Below are 23,697 nucleotides of genomic sequence, written 5' to 3'. Positions count from 1 at the left end.
AAACGGAAATAAATTACTCTCTCTGCGAGTTACTATTGTTGAAATGGTTCACATTGTACAGGCTGTTGTCGATGCTCAGCGGAATATCGAAAAAAGTTTGACAGCTGCAAACTTTCCCGATGTATCCGCGTTGCTTCGTCGATGCTATCGGTCCTTTGTGCACATCGTCGATGATGAAAGCTAAAAGGACAAAGACGACATTTGGTGATGTAGTGTGAACCAGCCTTAAACGAAAGGAAACAATCACTTCTCTAGATTGAGCCAATGGAAAACATGCTTACAGTCCTCGCCGAGCTTAATATCACATTGCAGAAACTTCGTTTTTATCACACTTTTCTTCTTCTTCATCGACTTCTGGTAATTATCTATTGAATAATAGTCCCACTGATGGTGATTATTTTCAGCAGTTACGACACAGTCATACCTCAACCTACGAGTACCCTATCATATAAGAATATCAAAGTTTCTACACTGAGATTCGAGAAAACTTTGAGATACGAGCTTATGAGCTGGTTCTCTATGTGACCATGTATTTGAGGGGCTGATTTCAAAAACAACTTTGTCTTTTTCGTCGAATCAGTTTTGAAAAATTTTTTAATGTTCGGCCGAAAGCTATAGTGGAAGCGAGACAAAAAGCGCCAAGTTGGAAAAGGATAATAAAAAATTACAACTAAGACAAAAGTAGAAGAGGGTTTAGTAAAGGATTAAAACTTAGCTTTAACTGCTCGTTTGGTAAGCTAAATTCATTCGAGTTAAATTTGAAGTTTATACGTGTTATGTTACTAAGCCTGACAAAAATCTAGTCTACTGAACACATTGCTGTCAAGTCTTTCACTCCTCCATTAACCAATAAACCTGCCTGGAAGTTAAGAACTCCATACAATACTGCACTTAATATTGCTACATTTTATTGCAGATCATAACCGCAAAATAGGTATTCGTTGTTTTGGGAGTGTAGGTAGTCCATTCCAGCAGTTAAAATACGTACTTCCATCATAATATTTTGTTTTTTAGATGTTTTTTATAGTATTAGAACAAATTATTTTATTTCTACTTATTTTATATAGGAACTATTGCTTTGAGATGTGAGAAGAATTGACCTATTAGCTCAGTACCAGCACGCATTATGCTCGTATGTCGAGGTATGACTGTAACGCCATAAGCTATAGTAATAGTGACTCATCTGACTCAAAACATGCTCTATTTGTTACCTGCTGTAGTAGTGACAAGGCTAAAAAGCATGCTGCATGCTTAGCATCGTTCAAGGTGCAGTTGTTGGAATTAAGTTAGCATTATATCATTTCCTTTGACTGCAATCAGGGTTATGTGCGTATAAGTCGACCTTTCAGATTGGTAACATTTTTGGCTGTCTAGAAGTGGCTTATATGCAAAAATCTATGGCAATACTGAAATCTGGTGTTACTAAGAACCCTGTAATCAACATAAAGACAGATGTGTTTTGGAGGCCTTAAAAATGGCTCGATTGAAACCAATTCTCATCAAAAAGTTAGCAATTCAATTCCGAATTCTTTTGCATTATAGATCAGCTAAGAATCAGTTCATTTCAATTCAATAAGCAAAACATTACAATTCAATTCTCAACTCTGTAGCTATTCTAACTTCTAATGAATCAATTCAGTTCAGTTTTTTAGACAAAATAGCTTCTCTGTCAGTTCCCCACCCGTCCACCAGCCAGCTTGTTTAGCCTTTGCTCTGAATAGAAGTTGCTCACACACTCAATTGTTGTTTAGTAACTCATATGCAAAACAAGCTTAGAAACAGAAGACACATTGATTGTTGCAGTTTTATTTTATCATGTATCATAGGACAGTTTTTAATGCGCTCAGTGGTTACATTTACAAAAGATAATTTCTGTTGAAATTGTCTGGGGCATCCTTGATCTACGGGGCGCATGTTGATGCCTCTATGACTAAATACAGGCTCCACCGGGGCACTGGTCGCAAGTGGAGTGCATAGAATGTCCTTAATTTGAGCCAACGTTGGCATCTGCCTCTTGTGTTATTCCAACACTCTATACAAGGTCCTGTGGAAAGGTTCTCAGTGATGACAGTCAAATTGCTTTTCACAGTTTGTCCAGAGTGCGTATTGAACAGCACCAGAGCATGACATTTCTCATATATACATGTAGAAACTAGCTACCAGATTTGAATTATCACCAACACTCTAGTAATATCACATCAGATTAGTCAACACATCACTACACATAGCTTACAGCTGCAGCAGCAAAATCAACGATCGCTAAAACAATAATTTTCGCCAGCTGACACAACCAAACAACCAAACTAGATTAATAGAGGAGAAATTGCCTTTTTTGAATGCTTCCTCGCATACTTTTCAGTTCAGATGTAAAATTTTGCTGCCATTTATGCTGTTTTAAACAGCATTTGACACCAACTATCACTGAATGAGATTCCATCTTTGTCGTGCAATGCATTGAAAAATTATTAATCCTTTGAACCCTGGCCGTTTTTTGGCAATAAGTGTCGGTAACCCTAGGCAATCTGTCCAACGGTCCGAAATTTTTAAACTTTCATTAAATATATCTAAACGAGCTCATAACACAATGACATTTGGTAAAACAGCAGTAAAAAAGTCGGGCAACCCACAGCAAATGTCATCAAACAGAAAAAAATGGTACTTCACCATTATGCGGGCTAAAACTATAAAAGTTGGTACGATTTTACAAAACTCGTAAAAACATTTACGGTAGCTGCATATCCATTATGCACTTGTTTATCATCATTTCATGGCTCAAAATATACTGGGAAATTATAATTAGTATCATAAAATTCTTTATTTGCGTCACAATCATTTATGACCTACCAACAAATGAGTCGTGTCGATAGATGTGTTTGTATGGCTGCTGTATAAGTGTCCTGCGCTGCCAGTAAGTATATGCTGTTCTTGTTATTTATTTAAAGTTATTGATGTGTGAACAAGAAACAATGCTACCGCACTTCACTTTCCTAAGGACTTGCTTTCCTTGAATAGTCTTTAAGATTTACAAACAGTTGTGAAAGCTTATCGATTTTGCTCAATTCCACTCAAGAAAAGGATTGCGTTCTGTTCACAATGTGAAATTTGCCTCTTTTCAGTTTTAAAAGTTTTTATAAGAAGTTTACATAAGCTCACTCAAGTTAGAGAGGTGTTGCTGGGTTTGAAATGTAAACAGACTTAAAAGCATACCATCACATTATTTCAAAAGGCGATGCTGGTCTCCATGGCTTTGAGATTTGCAAACAAAAGCTTGTCTCAATTTCTCTTCAGAACATTCCGATAGGTAAACAACCTTCATGTATAATAATTGCTCTTGGTTAATATAGAGTTGTTCTCTCTTGTTCTTGCAATGTACATTGTACTGGTGAGTTCCCTTGTAGAAGATAGTGAAGAGCTGCCTTAAAGATAATTAGAGTTGGTTTTGAGGCAGCTCCAAGGAAGGAATCATTTATATTTAATTACATTAAGAGTTATTATGTAGAGTATAATATATCAGTCTTATTTAGTTTTATTGTTTCTATATTTATCTATCTCATTCATTTATTCTTATTATAGTTGACTCTACATGCATTTAGTAGAAATGTACTCAGCGCATCAGCAAAAGTGAAATCCAGTCATAAATCTATAATGAGTGCTTCAACATATAAGAAAATGGAGATACGAGTGAAATTTTGGGTAAATTTCTGCCTTGATATATGAGAAACCTTTGAGGTACAAGCATATGAGATGGTTCTCAATGACCATTTTTTGACCAAGTATGTGAAAGGTTGTTTTCGAGCACCTCATCGATCGGTCTTTCCCGTCGAATCAGTTTAAAAACAGTTTTTAAAAAAGGTCGACTAAAAGTTATAGTGTACAAGGCTAAGAGTGCCAAGCTGAAAACAGATGATAAAATATTAAAATTTAGCTTCAAGTGTGTGTTTAGTAAACTAAATTCATTTGAGTTCAATTTAAAGTTTTTATTACGTAGCATCACAAAAGTTTAGTCTGCTCAACTCGTTGCTGTCAAGTCTTACACTGTCTTACAGTGTTGCTGTCTTACAGTCTTACACAGTCTTACAGTCCCACACTGTTGTTAGCCACTTTGTCTGTCTCGCAGGTAAAACCTCCATACAGTGCTGTACATAGTAATGTTATATTTTATTGTGGCTGTTAACAACTAAATAGGTATTTGCTACTTTGTGAGCGTAAATACTGAATTAAAGTAATTAGAAACACATTTTCCATTTTACTAGGTGATTTTTTATAAGTCTGGTAACGTATGGTAAGGTAGTATGGTAGTATTTGTATTTAGTATGTGTTTTTTTATAGTGTGGTAACGGATAAATTTGTATTTAGTTATTTTATATGGGAAATATTACATTGAGATATGAAAACATCAACATACAAGCTTAGTCCCAGAACTCATTAAGTTCATAGGTTGAGGTGTGACTGTATATTACAAGACTCAGGTATCGATGAGGCTATCTGCTGCTAGTATAACATTTGCTTTAACTTAGTGAGAAGTTGGTTTTCGGGTAGAGATTATTGAATAAGTTTTTAAATTTCATGATCCCTCGTTATAGTGGTTCTACTCTTCAATGCTGTAGTAACCTTGAAGAATATCGTAGCAAGTTTATGGACATTGACTTTACCGCTGATGCTTGCTCTCGATCACTGTGTTTCCATGATGGGGTAATCCACAGTTCTGTGTCATCCGAATTATAGACTTTACCACTGATACTTGCTATTGATCACTGTGTTTCCATGATGGGGTAATCCACAGTTCTGTGTCATCCGAATTATAGACTTTACCACTGATACTTGCTATTGATCACTGTGTTTCCATGATGGGGTAATCCACAGGTCTGTGTCATCCGAATTATAGAAATGATATGAACCTGTAAGTCAAGCGAGTTATGTTACAAATTTTTATCAAATATTTCGTACTTGGGAATTATGGAAACAACACTTGCGCTCCGCTGACACACTCTCAATGGCACACTCTTGAGCCAATCAAATCAATTGGAATTTGTGACATTTGTCACTACTATGTACTCAATTCAGTTTTACCAAAAGTAATGATTATTATTGACTGTATGTATGATGAGGTCTGTAATATTTAATAAACGAGTGAAGTCAGTAAAACAGTTGAGGTTGTTCTCTCTTAAAATGTCACTTATGCATGTATTCTATTACAGAAGTCGTATATTATGGCCAAGTATCTGCTAGCATGCTATTTGTATGCTTTGGCTGTTTCACCCAATGGAGGCTTTCTGCGCCCAAAGCGTCACTTGTGTGGGGCCGCGTCTAAAGACTCCGTCACCATTGTAATGACCTAGTTTCATTGTTTATTTAAATGCCTACTCTCGTGTGATTGGCTAGCTATGACTGGCATTATTGATTTCATTGATTCTTAATTGTTTGGATTGTAACTAAGGGAAGTCAGACAGTTACAGCCTGTGAAAGCAGCTGCTATAATATCTGGGGAAGAGTTGGCAGATCGATCTTCTCATAGTATAATCTGATAGTATATCTCTGTTCATCACTTGAACTTGTTTGATGAGATACAATAACAATTTAGTAACTCTCTACTATAATTTATTTAACAGAACTCAGAATAACTTAGCAAGTACTGGGCTGTTACTTCAAATCTCCTGTGTGCATAATCGCTGATGAACTCTCGGCTTCATGTATCTGCAGATGACATAGTTTACACAAGCCAGCGGTGATATTTTACCATCAACCAATCAGAGACAGTATCTTGAAGCAAGTACCTTATTTATTCCTTTATTAGACATGGAGTAGTCTTCATTATATTTATTGTTGGTTTCCTTAAGTTTATCATTAAGTATATTCAATGAAATGGTACCCAATATATGATAGTCTTTCCAGATATTTTATATAGATAAATATGTCTCCTTCAGCAGACTTTATATCAACACATTAATAAAAGTCATTAGCATTTCTCTGTCAGTTGCTTCAGAACATCATTTGATAGCTGCAAATGGAACATCCTAACACATCCTAATTTCACTTAATCACTGAAATGTTAGATATCATCATGGCATATGCCAACTTTTTAACTCTTCAAAGTCGGCACTCCCATCGGCTTTTTGACATTGCATTGTTCATTTGCTTGTTGCATGGCAACCACTAGCAGTAGCTAAATAATTTTACTAGCTGTGTTCTCTACAAAATGCAACCTATTTTAAAGTTTAAATCGCTGAATTAAGTAGTTTTTATTTTTTAAATCTGTAATTAATGGCCGGAGTCAAGTATTCGGTTTAACTAAATTATTACTATGAAAGGAGTAACGCAATCAATGTGAATTTTGTTATGTGAAATTTCCAGTCGTTTTTTATTCTGCTCCAACCAATCGAAACCGTTTTAGCAATTTTTTGATCAACGATCTGACTGGCTAGCCCTTACCAAACTATCATTGTTACATGCGCTTTCGGGTTTTGGAAGTTTCTTAGTAAGTAATAGGTCTAAAAACAATTTTTTTCCAAATAACTTAAAAATAGCTCACGTCAAAGCTTTTGTTTTATACAAATTTTCAAAGAACTTCTCTACTCTAAGCTTCAAAGAATACAAAAGAGCGTTCACAACACAACTTTTACAATTCTCCTCATAGCTCCTCGTTGCGCTTGATGGAAACGTGTCCTCTGTAGTGTACAATAATTAAGCTACGATGGTAACAAGGCTTAATCGCTCACTATCATATACAGGGCTAACATAGGAGTTCACTATCATATACAGGGCTAACATAGGAGATCACAAAACATTGTGTAACACTAATTTTGGTTCTTATTGCCAATAATCTCCTACATTTTAGAGGTGATTTAGAAATTATGTCACTAAACTGTTTTTTCCCATTTTTATGGTGTAGAGGAACACGCTAAAGGAGTAAAGCTAGTATTTTATATATCATTAGAAAAGAAATGTTAAGATGCAGTTTTTTAGTTTGAAGAAATACAAATTACTTCTTAACCCTCTGAACCCTGGCCGTATATGTTATAGTTAGTCGTAGTCATTCAGGAGTGATGCCACAAAGCGCGTTGAAGGAGCTGAAAGGCAGCCTCAGTGAAGAAGCTGTGTCTTCAGAACCCTCCGGTAAGATACAGTGTTGTTGTGTGAGAGAATATGGTCAGCACTGAATATGCTGACTGGCATTTTATATTTTACTAAAATATCTCACTGTTCCTTAGTTAAATAATGTTTTATTATAATTTGATGCCAAGTAATTATGGTAGTATTTTTTTGATAGATTGTAAAATATAAATAGATTGTGTGTAAACAACTAAAATTTGCCTGAAATATAATAAATATAAAATTAAATAATAAAATATTATTATATTTTTGAGCTGGCAAGCAATCTTTGTTCAAAGAAAAAACCTTAGAAAATAATTAATGCTAACTCTGTTTAAAGGTGTTGACTGTAACTATCTATCATTTATAGTGTTATTAAAACTAGTGCCAAAAACCAATAGTGGAACCTCGGTTCTTGAACATAATGTGTTCCAAAAAGTTGTTCGAACATCAAGTTGTTCGAGATCCGAAACAATTATTCCCATTAGAATTTATGTATATAAATTTTAATCCATTCCAAGTTGAGAAAACTACTTCGGTAAAGTATTTTTTTAACATTTCACACCATAAACTGTACTGTGTACTACATACTATAAATAAAAGCGTGTAGATATAGATCGTGTTTAATTTTATTAAAAAATTTTCTATCGATGATGGCGAAAAATGAAAATAAAAAGTAAACATTTCATATGTTTTGCTCTTAAAACATTAAAAACATTCTAGGTAAGGATACAATACCAAAAATTGCAGAAATTGATAATGAAACAGCAAGAATGCAACAGATACAAATGCACAATGCACAAATGCAACAGATGTAAGTTACATCAAAAATCTCGTAAAAAATAGAATATAAACAGCAATGGCACGTTTACTTTACATCTTTGAAGAAGACTCCTCCTCCAAAACAATTTAGGGTAACTCGACTGAAGGAGTTGTCTCCCTAGCAAATCTCTTCAGTAGAGGATCGTCATCCCAGATGGTTCCTTCCTTTTTGCAAAAAAAATTTATGAAGCGTAACTTGCTTCTCCCTGTGTTAACCAATGTTTCCATGCGGTTTTCGGAGCTGTTCCAAATGTTTAATGCCAACCCGCATGCTCCAGTTTGGTCGAGAACCGTATTATGTTTGAGATCTGAGACGAACAAATCTCAAAACTTTTGAGATTAATCAACTAATTAATTAACTCCTCATAATATATATAATTCTTTGTAATATGTATTTATTTACTTGTAATATATGTAATTCCCTGTAATATATATAATTCCTTGTAATATATATAATTCCTTGTAATATATATAATTCCTTGTAATATATATAATTCCTCGTAATATATATAATTCCTTGTAATCTATATAAATCCTTGTAATCTATATAATTCCTTGTAATCTATATAATTCCTTGTAATATTTATAATTCCTTGTAATATATGTATTTCCTTGTAGTATATATAATTTCTTGTAATCTATATAATTCCTTGTAATATATTTATTTCCTTGTAATATATATAATTCCTTGTAATATATATAATTCTTTGTAATATATTTATTTCCTTGTAATATATATAATTCCTTGTAATATATATAATTCTTTGTAATATATGTAATTCCTTGTAATCTATATAATTCCTTGTAATATATATAATTCCTTGTAATATATATAATTCCTTGTAATATCCCATAATGCTCTGTTTCAATTCATAATCCAAGTCAAAATTGAAATAATTCAATGCCTTCTGGATTGATCTCCCCTGCAACAAGGCTCCAGATGAGCTACCATATTTTGCTATTATTCTCTATCAAACTTGTGTGTAGTAGAATGGTGTATAAAGTTGATTGGGTAGCATTAGTATCATCTGCTAGTAAAATCAGGGATGTTATGATAGTCAGCTTTGCTCCCGATTTTTCACTCGTGTCTCATGTCGGTAGAGTTGAAGGTGAAATATCTGGTAGAGACATACATGGTCAGTGATAGAGGGTTATTTCAAGCTGGTTTAACCTCCTGAAAGTTATGAAGTTTGTGAAACCTGTAGTGTGTCAGTATTTTGCTAGTAGTCAGTCCGCTGCTTGTTTGATGCTAGCATGATGAAAATTGTATTTCACTTTGTACATTTATCCATGCCAGCTTTGACATGTAAAGGTGCAAACACACTAGGCGATTTTATCACAGACGTCAATGAAGTAGCGCTGAGATATCGATGGAGTGTGCCCAAATACATTTGGGCAATTCACAATCGAGCGATAATGTGGGAACGCTGGCAAACAGCCAATAAAATTCCTTATCACCAGTTTCTTCGGAGTTAATATATTTAAGTAAATATGGCGTCTTCTAGACAATGATGTAAACAATTTCTGTTTTTGTCAAGTCTCTCACTTTCACGAATTGTACACCAAAAAAAGACATGAGAAAAAACTAATCTTATATTTTTACTGATAACATTTTATGTTTTTTATACAATTTACTTGATAGTAGTTTTTAATTTTTAAGATTTGTAGTATAATTAATATTTACTATTCTCAAGGTTTTCAACCTGCGCTACATTTGATTTCCCAATGTTGGTCTTCAACTGGGTATCTTTATAATTAGTGTTTGTTATGTTGTACAGGACTGGGTATATTCTTATTAAATCTATGAAACATTCGGTGTTCATTTTGATGTTTCAATTGTAATAAAATAGCAAAATGTTGTTGCTGTATGCTGGTAAACAACGACACAAAAAAATTGCAGTCAGACCATTGCACTCTGGGGAAATACAATCAACCAAAATGCACTTCTAATGTGATAAGTTCTCATTGGGCAAGTCTAGTGTTATCACTCAGCATCAACTCGCCCAGCTGAATCCAGCGCAGATTGGTACAACACAGCACGATTTCACACTAAGTATCACCTAGTGTGTTTGCACTAGTGCTGGGCACGGGTAATAATACTTATTGAACTCGTGGGTTTATCTTCTCTCAAGTCTCGGGTAATAGAATATTCGAGTGATTCGATCTTGCGGGTTCAGGTTTTGACTTTCGAGTTCGGGTTTTGGTACCTGGATCTCTCGAGTAGAGTGAACAAAAACTTGGTCTATTGCTCCCTGCGCTTTTGGCTGTTTGCCAACCCATCTGTTAACACTGCGAGCATGAAAATCGGTCGATAGAAAATGGTGAAAAATAATAAATAAATTGAATATAAGTATAAATGCATTTTAAATTATAAGATGTCTGATGTTTGGAAATTTTAGGCATAAAACCCGTATCAACAAACACGATACCGGAAAAACCCGTTGTCCAAGATGTACTCGTGCCCTGTACTAGTTTGCACCTTAAGAAGTAGACAAAATAACCTGCAATAGCCTGAGTTTCTGCTTCATCCAGCCAGCTATTCAACCCAAAATGGCCTCGCTGATTGGCCGAACCATGCTCACCATAGTCTAATATGTAACAGAGCTCTCATGGAGAGATGTCATGGTGTTTCCGTATTCTAAAATTATGTATTTCTACAAATAGTATGTATTACTCATTTTAAATATCAGACAGGCTTGGAGTTGCAACTATCTACAATTGGTCTGCTACCACAAAGTCTGACTCACTATCATTTATTGCACTGCTAACGCTAAGGATTCTCATATAAACGCTAGTGATTTAATGGTAATGGCTGACCTCTTGGGATGGATGTCTATGAAAATGATGTCAATGCTTTGTCGTCAAACTATAAAATCTTTCAATAATAATGTTTAGCGTTATATCTATTATATATACAACTTACTTCATCTTCTCAGATGTGACGACAAAACAAAGAATCAGGTAGCTGCGCAATTGTTCATAATTGTTTAAAGGTGATCGATTGATTCAGGTGTTACAATGGTGGTCTACCAATCTGAGTCACGAGTTGGGTTATTGTCAAAAGTTATCTGTTATCCTAACCTTGACCACAGGATACAGATAGATGATGAACGGGCGATACCGTTACTTTTATAGTAAAATATTTTTTGTTTTGCTTTATCGTAGACGTATAAAATATTTGTTATTAGTTGTACTTACCAGAATAGACTTGGTCGTTTAGAAAGTTTAGTGAATCGTTGTAAATGAATGTCGAAGATGTGCGCTCTCCATCAACTTATTGTAAAATCACCGCAATCATGGTCTATAAAACCAGTGAGGTTAATCTGAAAAAGGGGAAAAGTTGTCAATGAAAACCCATAGTACTGCAGTTACAGTACAACCAATAAATTAACTCTAGTTTTTCTTTTTTGTATAGCCAAAGGGGTGACTTTGGAAAAATCTTGTAATGGATTTGTCATTTTACATGTATTTTAGTGTTTTTATAATGTAAAATCTTTATAACGTATGCGTTCCTAGAACGAATTATTTACACTGTTCAAAAATGTCTGTCTCCATTTTCAAGTTCAGACAAGTTTTGATTTGTAGCTACTATAAAACCTCTATTTTACTGCCGCTATAGGAAAAAGAAAAAGTTTGAAAAATAGAGCCCCACTCTTTAATTAAATGCTACCTTTATTTGACCGCCCCTTTGGCATTCTTTAATTTAAACCCTTTCGCAGGCGAATTTTTAGGACTATATCAGACCCACAGGGTGAATTAATTTTCTGGAAAATCAATTTCTTTTAAAAGGTTTATACACTCTTTTGTATGTTATTGTGTGCATTCATCTATGTATAAACATGCATATGTATACATGTATATGTCCAGATGAATATATATATATATATATATATATATATCTATATATATTATAAATGAATAAAATGTATAACATAAAAATATTTATATATGTAGATCTACCATGATAAATATATACATGTATATTGTATATCCTTTTATGATACAAGTGTACGCTTTAATAAGCACAATTTCTGTATAATATATCCAAAAGCATTCTCCTTTACAAAGGCCTACATCTCAGTCTTTGCACCATGTGCTTATTCTTGTCTTTTTGTACCAATCACACAGCATCTACAGGAGTAAATACAGGACCTGTTACTACTACAAACTGATGAATTGTAGGAGATTTATCTCTCTTCATATTGTTAATATTCTTCCAGGCACTGGCATCACCCCACCCACCTCATCATCATTACTGCTACCAGCTTCTTCATCAATATCACTTCCAGATGTAAAACCATTCCAATCACAATTTGAACCTGATTCATTGTCATCTCTGGCTACTAAATCTAAAAAGTCACAGTCAGCTGGGATTCTCTTACTAATTCCGGTGTTAGTACTTGCTGTATTAGAATAATCTCGGAGAGTTCTCTTAGAAGTCGTCATGATGATAAACTAAATTAACTCTAAAAGCTTTCAGCAAATAACGGCTAAAACAGAACCAAAAAGAAAAAAATAATTAAAAATAATTTAGAACAATTTTCTAATTTTTTTTCGCAATATTTATTCATTTATTACTACTAAAACCGATCGTTTTGTGCAAATAAAAAAATTTTTTAGAGGCTAACCGAAGCCAATATATCGTAGCTTGCTATCGATCAAAAAAGTAAACAAAAACCGGTGTTTAGCTAACCAAACGCCGCACTAAAAGAAATATGTTACTATGGCGACAAAAACGTCGTTCCGCCCATTTGAAGGAGTATCGCGAAGTGACAAAAATGTCGCTTTGCCCGAGAAAGGGATAAAAAACCCATAATAGAAAGTTATCAGTAGAAATGTCCACAAAATAGTCCTAATAATGACTCGGATCCATCAATAACAATTAACTATTTGGTATGCTGCCACAGTCTTACTCGGTGTGATTGATTACACCGCTGACGCTAAGGGTCATCATATAAATAATAATGATGAAATGTTATTGGCTGATTTCTCATGAAAGAATTCTATGAAAAGGGTGTTTATGTTTTATCTTCAAATTATAAATTCTCTCAGAAACATCCTGTAATTATTAACATTTGGTACAGAACAAGAAAGATGATGGTTGTGTTTTATTTTTAGTCAGGACCTTCCTGTTGTTGATATGACCAAAATATGGTTGTAAATAATAAAATAAGTATATTATATTCTCACAACTTATTTTATAGTCTACAGTGTTCGCTACAGTCTGTCTAAACAGGAGTCTGATCGCTGGACTATTGGCTCACTGCAAGATAAAACAGTAGAGGAGGTACTCAATGATGTTGGTGAAGACTACATCACACACTTTAGATGCAGAGGAAAGATTCCTCCATTGAATATACTTTGTCCTATGGTGAAGGAGCTGCGTTTGCCGAACATGCCAGAGAACTGCCAGTTGGAAAGGTAAAACTATACATAACTACTTTCACTCATTCAACCAGAGTATTTATTCTCCTTCCCACTGTAATAAACTATGTGAATAAATAACATACCATACCTTAGTATGGGAATATTCTGCTATATCATCAGTTTGCAGTTTATAGCAAATGATAACCCTTACATTTCCTTCATCAACCAGAAATGTTATAATATATCTAACTGATATGTTACAGTAACTTGTACAATACAGCAAAATATACATTAGTGAAACTCTTGTGACAAAAAGATTAGTAAACTACCGCATATGCCGTATTATGTAATTTTTCAAAACTATTATTATGCCAAATCATCAAGTATTCTATGAGTATCTTCAGTGATGATACAAATTATTCGTACTTGTTTCTTTCACTACTGGACTATCTCTACGTACTTATATCTACTTCTGTGTCTCCTGTGCACTGTTGAGGTAGGCATCACTTTATATAAGTCAATCACGGATAGTTTGATATCTTAAATTTTTGAATAGTTTAGTGCTGGGCACGGGTTGGACTCATTGGACTCGCGGGTTTATCTTCTCTCGAGTCTCGGGTAATAGAGATTTTGAGCATTTCTGTCTTGCGGGTTCGGGTTTTGACTTGCGAGTTCGGGTTTTGTTACACGGATCTGTCGAGTAGAGTGGGCAAAAACTCGGTCTATTGCACCCTGCTCTCTAAACACTGTTTAATACCCGCCTGTTAACCCTTTGAACACTGGTCTTTTTTGTTATTGCGTGTCAGTAACCCTGGGCAATCTGTCCAACGATCCGAAGTTTTCAAACTTCTATTATATATCTGAATGTGCTCATAATACAATGATATTTGGTAAAACACTAGTAAAAAGTCGGCAACCCACAGCAAATGTCATCAAACAGCAAAAACAGTACTTTACCATTATTATTATTATTATTCGGGCAAAAACTATAAAAGTTTGTACAAGTTTAAAAAGCTCATAAAAACATTTACAATAGCATCCTATCCATTGATCACATGTTCATCGTTATTTTATGACTCAAATAATGCTGAAAAATTGTAATTAGTATTATAAAGTTCTTTATTTGCATCGCAATCATTCATGACCTACCAACAAACGAGTCGTTTCAATTTTTTCTCGATATCATTCAAATCAAGTTTGTTATTTAAACAAAGGAAGTAGGTAAAGATATTTGAAAACTGTTACAAATGGGAGTAAAATCTTTGGTATAATATCTTGTGCAAAAATTAATTTGATTGATTTACGCTGTTGCTTAGAAACGGCTTTTGTAAACAAAGCCATGTGAATGCCGGAATTTCGGTCGATAGAGATTCTGACACGCCCTACGCCATGCCTGAAACCTGACAGTTGGGGTTCAAACTTCAGAGGCTGCAAGCACGAATATCGATCGTTAGAAAATAGTAAAAAAATAAATAAATTGAATAGAATTATAAGTGCATTGTAAATTTTAGAATATGTTTGATGTTTGGAAATTTTAGACATAAAACCCGTATCAACAAACCCGATACCCGAAAAACCCGTTGGCTAAGAAGTACTCGTGTCCAGCACTGACAGCTACCCGATACTCTAAAAACTCAAACAGGAGGGGACGAGTCTAAACTCGCTGGCCAAGAAATACTCGTGCCCAGCACTAGTTTGAATACCTACTATGATAGTATATTACTCAAAAATAAATCAACACACAGTATCATCATCAAACAACATTTACTAGCAGAGAGTGGCTTCAACTGAAGAGTTATCTGTAATAACTTCATCAACCCATGGACAATAATAAATCATGGATTGATTCCTTATCAGTACATGTGATAGTTTGGTTTATTTTAATAATTTATACAGATTATTATGATAACTGAGCATTTAATTTAGCTGCCCATCTGCTCTGTAGTTCTTCATTTAATAGTAGAACGAATTCAGTTTATGTTCTGAGATACTTTATTATAGCCCGTGAACCTGTACTATTATACCTTTAGTTTATCACATGTATATATTACAGTCTGTCCTCTCTGACTCAGCTGAAAGTGCTAAAGCTGAGCTACAACAACTACAAAGAAGGCCTCCCTGAGGCTGTTGGAGCTCTTACTACCCTCACTGAGCTACACTTGATAAGCTGCCAACTTCAGGACCTCCCTGAATCGTGAGTATAGCTCAGTCTCTCTGGAGGAAGTTTCTGAGCAAAAGAAGTATATTCACTACCATTACATTTCAGGATCTTTTTCGCTCTTACTACTGCATGCAAGAGTTTATTTAAAATTTTAAAATTACATTAACATTTTATGTTATGTAACAATTTTTTCAGTAGAGTTTCTATGCTTTAAAGATTTTAATTATTTTATGCAGCTGTTGTGTATCACATACACATAGTTGTGTGACACATTGGTGTCACATATTTAACTAAGAGTTTTATTTCAAATTTAAAAATACAAAAATATTGATGAATTAATTAATACATTAAATATACAATAATAAACAGTAAAATAATAATTATGGTAGTGGTTAATAATGGAACAAAATCATTTTAATGTCCACAAACTACGGTTGTAGAACATTGGAAATGCACTGCGTCATTGCAGTACATTTTAGTGCATTACATCTCTAAAAAAAATTTCAGTTTATTAAAGTTAAAAATTAAAGTTTTATAAAATTTCTATTTTAAGTGTGGCTTTATCGGTATTGCTAGCTCTTCGAAGTTGCAAATTTTATCTGCTTTAGCCAAGTGGTTGCACTTGATTGGCTTTCATTCATCTCATTCAATACTCCTGACTGGTTTAAAGAATACCGTGTTGACCACTTAGTAACTAGTAGAAGAGGTCAAAGGAAAAACGTAGCTGGTTTCTAACTTAGTACAGTAAAACCTTGACATACTAAGTTGATCATTTGCAATATTTTGGTATGTCGAACTTCAAATGTTATCATTTGTTCAGCAGTTTTTGAATATGAAATATAATGATACAATCACCTAATGTTATGTGCCAATTTTACTTCATTGTAGCCACACATTCATTCCTCATAGCTTTTGGTCTCTGTACATCCATGTACACTGTCTTGTGGTAGAGACCACCCGACACATTATATCCTACTAATAATCATCCTAAAATATGATCATAAACATTAGAAGGTTGAGACTACAAACTGTTCAAATCTTCCTAATATGCATATTTAGTTGTAAAAAGGTTGATATCAGTGAGTAAAATCACAACTAAAGTTTTACTTGTTATAAATATATTTGTCATGGAGCTACCTTTTTATTTTATTTCTCAAATTGATAGCGAATTCTATAAAATAAATCAGTAGCGGTCAAATCCCAATCTAAAAGCTCAGCTTTACATGCAATTATTTGTACTCGCAACATGAAATGTGAGCAAATTTTTCTCACAAGCTACGAAGTAGCTATAATATCCAAAATACAACATTCAACTTTTACTAAAACATGTCAGTCTATTAAATCAAATGGGGTCCAAACTAAAAATAAATCATTCAAACAATAAAATATATAAATCAGGTTGGTTTATAATGTTCAGAATATGTTTGAGTATATTGTACCCTTTATTTGTATTACTCATCACTAAACCTATGCATTGCTGATTCTAGAATCAATTCACATGTATTTTGGGCAATGTAACACTAAAAATCTCTTTATTGGTTATTACTCAATATTTTCACTGGTAAATATTCAGTCATAATTTTTATACAATGTTAGATGAGGTTCACCAGCTGTGGCTTTCAGAAGCATTTTATTTTACTAAATATCAAATTGTTAGAGGTAGAATATACACTCAGTTAAAATAACATAAAACTAAATATCAAATAACCAAACAATAAAAAGAGAAAATTCTTACGGATAAGAATGCAAATCTATTACATTTATGCTGCTTCCTTTCTGTATTGTGTATTATCTTAACATTCACACATCACATTCAGGATATAAGAGGAATAAATACTGATCAAATATGTATTTCCATACTAATTTCTCAGGGACTGCCCCTCTAGCTAATGTCTTCTATCCTCCCATATAATAACTGTTCACCGTACTTAATATATTTAACTGTTTAGTTTTAGTATATTTACATTTGGAAAACAATAAAATAGAATAATTAGTTAATTTATTATATGTACAATAATAAATCATTGATTGATTCCTTATCAGTACATGTGATAGTCTGGTTTATTTTCATAATTCATACAGATTATTATGATAACTGAACATTCAATTTAGCTGCCCATCTGCTCTGTAGTTCTTCATTTACTAGTAGAACAAATTCATTTTATGTTCTGAGATACTTTATAATAGCCTGTGAACCTATATTATTATACCTTTAGTTTATCACATGTATATATTACAGTCTGTCCTCTCTGACTCAGCTGAAGGTGCTATGGCTGAGCGTCAACAACTTCAAAGAAGGCCTCCCTGAGGCTGTTGGAGCTATTGCATCACTCACTGAGCTACACTTAAACAGCTGCCAACTTCAGGACCTCCCTGAATCGTGAGTATAACTCAGTCTCTCTGTAGGAAGTTTCTGAGCAAAAGAAGTATATTCACTACCATTGCATTTCAGGATCTTTTTTGCTCTGGATACTACATGCAAAAATGTATTTAAATTTTTAAAATTACATTAAAATTTTATGTTATGTAATAATTTTTTTAGTAGTTTCTAGACTCTAAAGGTTTTAATTAATTTACGCAGTAGTTGTGTATCATGTGTCATATATTTGACTAAGAGTTTTATTTAATATTTAAAAATACTACAATATTTAACTAAGAGTTTTAATGTTTAAAAATACTACAAATATTGATTAATTAATATAAACATTACATATAATAAACCATGGAATAATAATCATGGTAGTGGATGATAATGGAACAAAATCATTTTCATGTTTACAAACTATGGTTGTGATGCATTAGAACTGCACTGTGTCATTACAGTACATTTTAGTGCATTACATCTCTCTAATGCACAGTAGATATTTACTGCAACTGCACTCCAACTGGCAATTTCCCACTACGGTCTACTGCACATTTATTTCCATGATGTATTACCTGAAACCCAGCATTTCGTGCGTACTACGAATATGCATTCTTCAATACTTTAAACTGCATACATACTGCACCTATGCATTAGTATGAAGTTGATACCGTGGATAACCTGACATTGCTGGATTTCCATGTGTCTGTTCAGCATTGTCACTGTTACTACACATTGCACACAATCGATGGCGTTGGAAATTTTGAAACGAAACCAGCTCCAGCGTAAACAGCTTCAGCTTTGATTGTCTCCAGTCTGTCAACCAATCTGATCACTCATGTGTGGTCTCAGCAGATTGAGTCTGTTCTTGAGTCTGATTGGTCTGACCGAGTCTGATTGGTCTGTGTAAGAAATTCTTGCTGCTGAGACCAGCCTAAATCTGCTAAATTCATGTGAGAAACTAATTCCAAACACACACGCATATAACCAAGGCACAGACATCGGTCTATATCACATGGACATCTTCATTCATAGACATGGGAATGTCTATGTAATATAGATATGCCTCATATACATATGTCAGATTGTCTAATACATCTACAGTGTAATGAAAAGTTATTGATGGATTCAGCGCTGTGAAATGTGCTCTAGCAACACTGCAAGTGCATCCAGCACTGCTTATTGTGCAGTAGGTAATACAGCGCACCCTCGAGATACGATGTTGATCCGTTCCAAGGCTGGCATCGTATGGCGAAAAGGTTGTATGTCCAGGTATAGAAACCATTGTAATTATACAATGAAAAAAAATGGTAAAAGTCGTCCAAAAATTTATAAAAATGATGTACATATTGAAAATTAGTAACAAAATAGTATGTTAACTTTAGTAATTATAGCTACCTACTGTAGCTGCATTGTATTAAGTGCACCTAGTGATTATAATCTGCAATACTGTAAAATTGTAATCTGTGTACCAAATGCAGATCATACGGTAAAAAGTTCTCATCTTCAAAAGGTACGCATAACATAAACTTTGAATTCACTTCAAATAAGTTTAGCTTGCCAAACTCACCCTTAAAACTAAGTTTTAGTACGTATTTTGAACTATTATAATGAATTTCAACCTTTCATCACGAAATTTTATCCTTCATAAGTTTCTGTCTTCACTTTCATTATAAAATTTAGCATGTCTGCTTGAAAGATTTTTTAACCAGAATTCAATCAGCAAGGCCGAGCGATGCAGTTATCAAAAGCGGCCTCTCACACACCTGACCATTTAATGGCTACCGAAAAGAAAAATGAAATTTTATTTAGTATTATACAGGACGTACATACATTTGGAGTAACGTGACTTTAGCTGGTATATTGTAACAAATAAAGCAGAGAGGAGGCAAAAACGTGTCATTGCTAATTATGTTGCTGTACACTTGAAGATTAATTTAATACGTAATGAAATCGAATTTTTGGCAGGCTAAAGAAAGTTGTCTAGTCCTGTCCAATTTTTCTTTTTGTTTAAAAGAAAAAATTGCCGGTGCAATGCAGAAAACTGCTAGCTAGCTAACGCTTGTAGAAGGATCCAGAGAAGGTGCTACAGTAGTTTTTCTTGTATGAAATGTGCACAAGAGCCAATGTAACCAAATGTACAAAGTTTTACGTAATTATCACGGGCTAGTCTAGTCACGCACTCAAGGATTTCCGCCACACACAAAACACAACACAAACAACAGGGGAGACCCACTAATCGTGGTTTTCCGCACGAATATTCAAAAATACCAACATATGTCAATTCTATCGGCCAAACACAACCTACTAATGGATGAGCAACCTATTAATGTATACGAATACCTCATATAAAATAGGCCAACCAAGTTACATAATTGTTAATACCCACTTTGTCTCTGGAAATATGCCTGCCCGCGATTTTTGGCCAAGAATAACCAGGGTTCATCATACACCGAAATGTCTCTCGCGGGTTCCAGAGGTAGTCCGTTATCTGGGATTATCGGGTGAGTCCATTGCTCCCGTAATGAAACTTAAACTATTTTTAAACTAATCAAATTCAACTGCAGTCAAAACATTAGAGTTAGCGATAAATTCAAGCAGGCGTTCATATGAACAGTATTAATTTGATTGGCTTAAAAATAGTTTAAGTTTCGGTACAGGAGCAATTGGCCCACCCGATAATCCCAGATAACGGACTACCTCCGGAACCCATGAGAGACATTTTGGTGTATGATGAACCCTGGTTATTCTTGGCCAAAAATCGGGGGCAGGCATATTTCCAGAGAAAAAACGGGTATTAACCATTATGTAACATGGTTGGCCTATTTTATATGAGGTATTCGGATACATTAATAGGTTGCTCATCCATTAGTGGGTTGTGTTTGGCCGATAGAATTGACATATGTTGGTATTTTTGAATATTCGTGTGGATGACCACGATTAGTGGGTCTACCCTGTTGTTTGTGTTGTTTTTTGTGTGTGGCGAAAATCCTTGAGTGCATGATTACACTAGCCCGTGGTATTTATACCCTAGAGGACAGGGCTTTAACAAGTTTCAGAAAGTAATGTACATGCGTCAACTATCTTGAGTAGCTAGTTATATGAGTTACATACATACAATGAATTATATTCACGTAGGAGATAACAAGCCCACCTGCAAAGACATGGTTAAACAAGAAAATAAAACATACAATCAAAAGGAAATGAATAAAATATGAAAATTATGCCACACAAGAGATAAATAATATATATTATACATGCATTGTTTTAATGTACCAGTCCACATCAGTAAATTAAACACTTAAAATATTTCTGCCAATGTGGGGTTTTCTGTATCTTTTACTTCCTCGCCCTTACTAAATGGTTGCTCCTTTTGAATGCTGATGGCCTTGAGTGCATGGCCTTCTAATAACTTCAAATCTTCAATCATAAGCTCTTTCTTGTGCTTGGTTTAATGGAGTTCTTGTTTTAATAATAATTGCAAATGCTGATTGGTTGCGATCATATTCCTTGACAAGGATAATAATACGGGTGCCTTCTTCTTATTTACGACATCCAACTTTGTTGACATAGAAATCATTTTTCCTTCTTTTTGTAACGTTTGTCTCGGTCTCAGATTCCATAGCTAACGAATTAAATGTAGATACTTGTAGTTATATATGTATGCTGACTTAAAAGTTTATAGTAAAAGATATTATAACGCTACAAATGAATACTTGCTCTCGCTTGTGTATTTTACACGAAATTTTCCACGCGGAATGCTGACATGAGAGAAGTCGATCATCGTGTCTCTTCTAAATGTTCTGAAAATGTTTTTGGCAAACTATATTTCGGTGTTTTTTTTATTTCGACGTGCGTCATGAGCACACCAACTGCCAAATTTTAACTCGGGTAAAACTTTTCTCAAAATCATATGGTGAATTAAAATTCGCATAGCTAGGTGAAGATATCACATTGTTCGACTTCGTAAGATAAAAAAATCGTATATCAGGATAATCGTATCTCGAGGGTGCCCTGTACCTCCATTGCACCAATACTGCGTATTAGAAAATAATTGTAATAACTGCTATTATTATGCTGTTAATCCTGTTATTTCATTGTGTGAACACATTTATTGTGGTCATAAAAATAAGTAGATTAATTTAATTTTTAAAAAACTTGCGATTAAAGATTTCAGGTTTTTTGATTTCAAACCTGCAAATAAAGTTTAATGATCAGGCTCGAGTCTGGCTCCAATATTTGCTGGCCTTGGGTTGGGTTAGGCTAGATTTTCTTAGATCTGATCTAACCTCCATGTGGAGTATTTATACTCTAATAAACTAAAAAGCTAATCTTACAATATGTCATATCTAAATTTTCACTTTCAGGTTTTATGAAATTTCCAATTTAAGTGTTCCTTAATTAATATTACCAGTTCTCCAAATTTGACTTTTTATTCAAAAGTTTATTTGGTCTAGCCAAGTGGCAACACTTTATTGGTTTTCATTCATCTCATCATGGTATTTCGGAATACCATGGTTTATCATGGTAGTTCATCATGGTATTTCGGAATACCATGGTGATCACTTAATAACTAGTAGGAGAGATCAAAGGAAAAACATAGCTGGTTTTTGACTTGGCACAGTAAAACCTCGGCATACCAAGTCGATCGTTTTCATTATTGCTGGTATGTGGAAACCATCAAATGTTATCATCTGTTCAGTAGTTTTAAAGGTGAAATTTAAAGATACAATTTGGTGTGCCAATTTTACTTCATTGTAGCCACACATTCATTTCTCATAGCTTTTGGTCTCTGTACATCCTTGTTCACTGTCTTGTGGTAGAGACCACTCAACATATTCTGTACTACTAATAATCATCCTAAAATATGATCATAAACATTAGAAGGCTGAGACTACAAACTGTTCAAATCTTCTTAATATGCATATTTAGTTGTAAAAAAGTTGATATCAGTGAGTAAAATCACAACTAAAGTTATACTTGTTATAAATATATTTGTCAAGGTATAATTTTTTATTGCACTCCTATATTGTACTTTTCATTTGTATTACTTATTATCACTAAACTTATGCATTGCTGATTCCAGACTCAGTTCACATGGATTTTGGGCAATATAACAATAAATATCTCTTTATTGGTTATTACTCAACATTTTCACTAAAAAGGATTCAGTCATAATTTTTATACAGTGTTAGATGAGATTCACTGCCTATGACTTTCAGAAGCATTTTATTTTACTAAATATCAAACAGTTTACTGCTTCCAATTATTTAATGTTTATCTTGCAGTTTTATTTATTCAATATAATTTATAAATACATACTTGTTTATTAATCATGTTGAATGATAATTTACCATCATGGTAATTGATTATCACACTAATGACTCTATTAAAAACATGTTTTGTGAGTTATCTGTAGAAATTGGCTGCAGTACGTAAATCCTTCTAACCTTTCATATCTCTAATTTAAATTCAAAGTCACTACATGTCATTTGTCAATTTTTCAAATGTAACTGCATGTCAATTGTATTCGCTATAGCTATAATTATTGAATGGAAAAAATTGCGTAGCAGCTTTATAATGACTGCCAGTAAAGTTGGCTTGTCACTATCTTAGCTGATATAATTGTGAAGAAGTTTGCTAGAGAACATTTTTACAGATACCGTAAAACCTCTATTTGATCGCCATGGCACCCTATTTATTCAACCTTTTTCCCATAGTGGGATCAAATGGAGGTGACATTAAAATAGAGGCTGACATTGTATTTTTTAAATAGCTTGTCAGAACTTAGTGTAGGTAAATTTAACCCTTTTAGGAGTGGAGTGAATGTCGCCTATATTCTTCAGTTTTCTCCAGGTCGAGTGAAGGGTTTGCGATGCAATGAATCTGCTTGACA

The sequence above is a fragment of the Watersipora subatra genome, chromosome 7 (assembly GCF_963576615.1).
Source record: "Watersipora subatra chromosome 7, tzWatSuba1.1, whole genome shotgun sequence".
Taxonomy (NCBI): domain Eukaryota; kingdom Metazoa; phylum Bryozoa; class Gymnolaemata; order Cheilostomatida; family Watersiporidae; genus Watersipora; species Watersipora subatra.
Note: the sequence above shows the minus strand (reverse complement) of the source record.